Source organism: Sus scrofa, unplaced genomic scaffold (genome assembly GCF_000003025.6).
Source record: "Sus scrofa isolate TJ Tabasco breed Duroc unplaced genomic scaffold, Sscrofa11.1 Contig127, whole genome shotgun sequence".
Classification (NCBI taxonomy): domain Eukaryota; kingdom Metazoa; phylum Chordata; class Mammalia; order Artiodactyla; family Suidae; genus Sus; species Sus scrofa.
The window spans coordinates 116187-122705 of record NW_018084852.1 but is presented as its reverse complement, the minus strand read 5'-3'; the positions used below and the strand labels follow the sequence as shown (position 1 = coordinate 122705).

Genomic DNA, 6519 nt, shown 5'->3' with positions numbered 1-6519 from the left:
TTAAATGTTAGGGAAAAACTTTTCCCACTGAATTTTTGATATCATATTGATTTGTGTGTCAGAGAACCAAAAAAATGTATCTTAAGAATTTATATTTTAAAAAGGAGTAATAAATTTTAACAATATACAAAATATACGTGGCTATCAAACAAAGCTACTCTGAGTTCCTTGAAGACAGCCTTTTTAGAGGTGGAAAAAAAATTTAAATAGTTTCTCAAATTTCCCTAGCTATATAGCCTAGAGATGCCTAGAAATGTTCCCTAGTTCACATTTTTATTCCTTTTTATTGACATTAAATCTTTTTCTTCTCTTTCAGGGATTTTCCAGTTTTTGAATGGTACCATTTTTACTGGAAGCACACCAATGTCTGTGTATTTATTCAGATTTCCTTATAGCCCTTATTTTTCTCTAAATGTCTGTTCTTAAATAAAAACCCTTCAGATGTTTCTTACTAGGTCAAGAGATGGTGTAATGGAGTAGTTTACAATTTACCCTCTGTTAGAACTGACTTAGGACAGGAAAAGGCAAGTTGTGTCAGAACATAGAAGTTCAAATATAAAATGGTAGGATAGAAATATGCACTGATCCCTAGGAGAAAGACAAATACTATGATAAATCTAATAAAGAAAAAGCCTAGTTGAGTAACAGTTCATAACCAGTATATAACCTTAACCATTTTATAAGCTAATGGTCCAAATACTGTAAAACCTCTGTGCTACTTACAACAACAAGGCTCTCCCTCAAAATGTTGTTGTCCAGGAGGGAAAATCCTCAGCTGGAGGACTCTAATTTTCAGCAGAGATAGCATTCCATATACTCTTTTGTCTTTGCTTTTAAGTGATGCCCAATCAAACATCAGTCACTGAATTTCTTCTCCTCGGAGTGACAGACATCCAAGAACTGCAGCCTTTGCTCTTCGTGCTTTTCCTCGCAATTTACCTGGTCATCGTGGCTGGGAATGGAGCCATCCTGATGGTTGTCATCTCTGAGCCAAGACTCCATTCTCCTATGTATTTCTTCCTGGGAAACCTGTCCTGTCTAGATATCTGCTTCTCCACAGTGACACTGCCAAAATGCTGAAGAACTTCCTCTCCTCACACAAAGCAATTTCTTTCTGGGGATGCATAAGCCAGCTTCACTTCTTCCACTTCCTGGGCAGCACAGAGGCCCTGTTGTTGGCCGTGATGGCTTTTGACCGCTTCGTGGCTATCTGCAAACCACTTCGTTACACTCTTATCATGAATCCTCAGGCCTGTACTCAAATGGCTGTCACTGTCTGGATCACTGGTTTTCTCTATGCCCTTCTGCACTCCATAATGACCTCTCACTTACACTTCTGTGGTTCCAACTACATCCATCACTTCTTCTGTGATATTAAGCCTTTGCTCAAGCTGGCCTGTGGGAACATTGAGCTTAACCAGTGGCTGCTCAACACTGTCACAGGGACCATTGCCATGGGTCCATTCTTTCTAACACTTCTCTCCTATGGCTACATTATCACCCATCTTTCCTTCAAGACCCATTCTTGCAGCATGCTTCATAAAGCACTGTCCACTTGTGCCTCCCACTTCATGGTAGTTGTTCTTTTCTTTGCTCCCGTTGTTTTCACGTATATTCGTCCTACCTCAGGTAGCTCCATGGACCAGGACAGGATCATTGCCATTATGTACAGTGTGGTCACTCCTGTACTAAATCCACTCATCTATACTTTGAGGAACAAGCAAGTAAAAGGAGCCTTAAGGAGGGTGATCAGAAGGAGGCTCTGACTTGAAGGAGTCTAGAGAAGTCTTCTGAGGCATAAAAAAAGGCAATGAGAAAGTTGAAATGTGAAATTACACTGCTTCTCAAATAATTTACCATATATATAACAGAGGGCACTGGATAAAAAATAAATGTGTAGGTCTATTCAAGTTGTATTAAACAATGCATTCTTAGGTGATAGAAAGGGAAGTTGAACAAATGAAACACCAGCCATGGAACTCTAATTCTGAATTTGTGAGATATCAGGTGAATAAACTGATTTTCTATATGTTCTAATGTGTTCACCTCCGTATTTACATAGAGAAATATGCCTGTGTTGCCCATGAAGTGTATGATAGATAGTTTTAAAAATTGTTTATCTCTATGATCCCTCCAAGTTGGTAATTTTAGAACATTTTTAAGGATTTTAATTTAGGACCATAATCACTCAATTAAAAAATGTATATTGACCTATATCCTTTAATGGGAATTTCAAGACAAACCTTATGATTTTGTGTGATCCAATTAGGGAAGCAAAAAAAAAGTAATTAAAGAAAGACACTGTAATCATAAATTAACATAAATAATAAAAGCAGTGGTTCATGTAAAGAGTTCTGGAACCTTTTTTTTTTTTAGGGATATTTTAGAAGTCAAATGGTCCAACTGTCAAGGATTATTGCGAAATGTTACTAAAATGAAGGCAGGATTTTTTTTTTCCTGCTGTACAGCATGGAGACCAAGTTACACACACGTATGCATACTTTTTCCTCCCATTGTTGTGTTGTCATGTAAGTATCTAGACATAGTTCTCAATGCTACACAGCAGGATCTCACTGTAAATCCATTCCAAGAGCAATAGTTTGCATCTGTTAACCCCAAGCTCCTGAACCCCACCCCCGACCCACGGCAGCCACAAGTCTGTTCTCCAAGTCCATGAGGTAGGACTAAATAACATCTCAAGAGTATCTCAGAGTTCCCATTGTGGCTCAGTGGTTAATGAATCTGACTAGGAACCATGAGGTCACAGGTTCAATCCCTGGCTTTACTCAGTGGGTTAAGGATCTGGCGTTGCTGTGAGCTGTGGTGTAGGTCAAAGACGTGGCTCAGATCCCTCGTTGCTGTGGCTCTGGCATAGGCTGGCAGCTACAGTTCCAATTAGACCCCTAGCCTGGGAACCTCCATACGCCACAAGTGTGAACCTAGAAAAAGGCGAATACATACATACATACATACATATATATACATATATATATATATATATATATATACTCTATACTATTTGTGTGTTTTTTTTTTTTTTTTCTCAGCTTCTGGTCATGGAAAGCATTGACTTGCAGAATTCTTTCTACTTTTTTGTTTGGTTTTCCTATTCTAAACTTATTTCAACAACCTGAATTATTAATTTTATTTTTCATTTCCATAGAAAGAAAAAAACTAGGTAAAAATGACTTGTTAAAGGTTATTGTTCATAGAGGAAGAAAAAAGAGTGAAGATATCTGCACTTCTGCATTCTAATTTATGCATAGTCCCATGTGATATGAATTGTATACAAAGAACCTGGTAAAGCAGGTAAGAAAAATGGAATGAAACAAGAAAGTAAATAAAGAAAAAAACTCACAAGTAATGTCAAATAAGATATCTCTATCTTCTCTAATAACTAAATAAAAAATATTTTTAAAACTTCAAGAAAAAAGGTATTTTGGGTACAATAGATACCCTTTTGGTCTTCCATATTAGGCCACTGTGAATGCTGTTCCTGGATTCCAGGCTCATTCTTAGAGTTAAATTTCTACATAGACTAACTTGCAATGTCCTAAGTTTGTTAAGGGACAAAATTACATGTATCCGCTAACAAATACCAGCAGGAGTAACATGGAATTTGATGTTGAGAATGCTTAGGAGACTGGAGCATAAAACTGGATTTTGTGTTAGAATCCCTTACCATGGGGACATTGGACTCATAGGCAAGGACCCGAGGGATGTGGCCCTTCAAAGCCTAGACAAGGCAGTGGTCTATGAGGATGAGTGTGGAAATGCCTGAGTTGCCTTGAGAGGTAGGAGAAGGATAAAAGAGATTCAGGAAAGCGGAGTGGACATATCCTGTGAGGTGAGAAAATACACCAGAATCTTATATTCCATGAGAGAGTCTAGAGGAGACATACCATTCACCAAGATCATCAGGAATGTTCTGGTAGAGGAGTACCACACTCACCAAGTTCAGTGGTGACTCTCCTCTGTAGACTGGGGCTGACGATTGGAGAGATAACTACAGAGCTGGATCATTAAGAGTGATGGAGAAAAGGGGGATCTTAAGCAATAGAACACAGATGGTAGAACTGAACTACCAGAAATGACACAGTTAAAATTTCCATAACAAACACTGAGGTCAGAGGGGCAGTCAAGAATCTTTGACCTACAGAGAGTTATGGAGATGGTTAAGACAATATTGTGTCTCTAGGGGCAAAATTAGGGGGCAGTCAGCAAGGGTACTGCTTAAACTCTACAGTTAAAAGGCAAGAGTGGAGAAGCAGAACACTGAGCGATCTTCCCCAGCAAAAGGTCACAATTACCTGTGCTGTTTCTTGACCTCAGTGCCTGAAAACACAGTCATGGCCCCAGAGAAGAAGTGGACTACAACACCATGGCAAACAAACATTACCTGAAAAGATACCCCTATTCTTCCCCAAAGAGAACTATCTCCATTTATGTTCCATTTAACTGTACACTGAGAAAAGGAAAATATCAAAATATTTCAAGAACTATTAGACATGTGGTCTAACGTGGCATCAACATGCCAAGAACCAAAGCATCATCATGGCCCACCTGTGAGTGTGGGCATAAGGAGATCGAGTAATAAATGGAGTCAGGTTAAATGACTTACAGTGTATCACCTGGTACTGAGACACATGCAATAGTCATTACCCAGCAATTAGGTATAAAATTTGGATTGAAATACCTAGAAGCTCCTTCAGCATGTCCTCAGTCAGTAGGAAATGAGCTATAATACTAGAGAGGCCCAGTGGAGGCCTTTGAATATCTCATCTGGCTGGGATATTAAACCAAAAACAGTATCACATTATGAGTGGGATAGCCAAGATGAATGTCCCCTTTAAATGTCTAATGACAAAGATCACTTGAGTAGATCAGAAGGATCTTGGATAATGACTAATATAACTACTGATTAATCTCATAATATTTATTCATGATACATTTTTTCTGATGTTTTCTAATATCTACTGTGCTTTCATCTTTGTTTCTGTGCAATTCTCTTGCAGCTTGAGTGATCAAAACTTCCTGTCAATGTTATTTATTTCTTGCTTGACGATTGCACAGATTTGTTGACTACAAAATCTACATGACTGTAACAACAGATGGATGAAAATGTTTGATAAATTTCAATTATTTTATGAGAATAAGTCTCAGGACACTAGAAATATGATGAATGCAACTAAATTTAATAAATGACAACTGAAAAACTTACTAAAATATTGTCTATCAAAACTACAGTCAATGTCATGTGCTGTGAGGAACTTTAGAAATATACCTTCAAGATTTGAAAGAAAAACAAATGTTTTCCACTATCACATTTCTACTATTATAATTGAAGTTCTCAGTCAATATAATTATATAAGAAACTAAACAGTAAATAAAAGAAGAGGAAAGTAAGAGGCAAAAATTCTAAAAATGAAGACTATATTATTATTATTGTTAAAACCCTGTAGAAGTACCCTAATGAATTTTTCCATTCATACAAAAATCTAAACATGGATGTTTATAGCAGCTTCATTTATAACTGCCAAATCTTTTTTACTGATTTTTATTTTTTCCATTATGCTTGGTTTACAGTGTTCTGTCAATTTTCTACTGTACAGCAAATTGATCCAGTAATACACACACACACACATATATTCTTTTTCTCAAATTATGCTCCATCATAACTGACTAGATATAGTTCCCAGTGCTATATGGCAGGATCTCATTGCTTATCCATTCCAAGGGCAATAGTTTGCATCTATTAACCCCAGATTCCCAGTCTATCCCACCCCTTCCCCCACCCCCTTGGCAACCACAAGTCTGTTCTCCCAAGCCCATGAGTTTATTTTCTACGGGAAAGTTCATTTGTGCCGTATATTAGATTCCAGATATAAGTGATAGCATATGGTATTTGTCTTTCTCTTTCTGGCAATCTTCACTCAGTATGAGAGTCATTAGTTCCATCCTTGTTGCTGCAAATGGCATTCTTCTGTTCTTTTTTATTGCTGAGTAGTGTTCCATTGTGTACATATACCACAACTTCTTGATCCATTCATCTGTCGATGGACATTTGGGTTGTTTCCATGTCTTGGTTATTGTGAATAGTGCTGCAATGAACATACAGGTGCATGTGCCTTTTTCAAAAACAGTTTTGTCCAGATATACGCTCAAGAGTGTGATTGCTGGGTCATATGGTAGTTCTATATTTAGTTTTCTGAGGTACCTCCATAATGCTTTGCATAGTAGTTGTACCAATTGATATTCCCATCAACATTGCAGGACGGTTCCCTTTTCTCCATACCCCCTCCAGCATTTGTTATTTGTGGACTTAATAATAATGGCCATTCTGATTGGTGTGAGATGGTACCTCAGAGAAGTTTTGATCTGCATTTCTCTAAAAATCAGTGATGTTGAGCATTTTTTCATGTGCTTGTTGGCCATCGGTATATCTTCTTTGGAGAAATGTCTTTTCAGGTCTCTTGCCCATTTTTTAATTGGGTTGTTGGCTTTTTTGGTGTTGAGTTG

The 6519-nt window shown here is 37.6% G+C and overlaps 1 pseudogene; it reads left to right on the top strand.

Moving 5' to 3' along the window:
- Positions 1-840: 840 nt before the first annotated feature.
- On the top strand, positions 841-1990 carry LOC100519492 (annotated as a pseudogene).
- The last annotated feature ends 4529 nt before the right edge of the window (positions 1991-6519 follow it).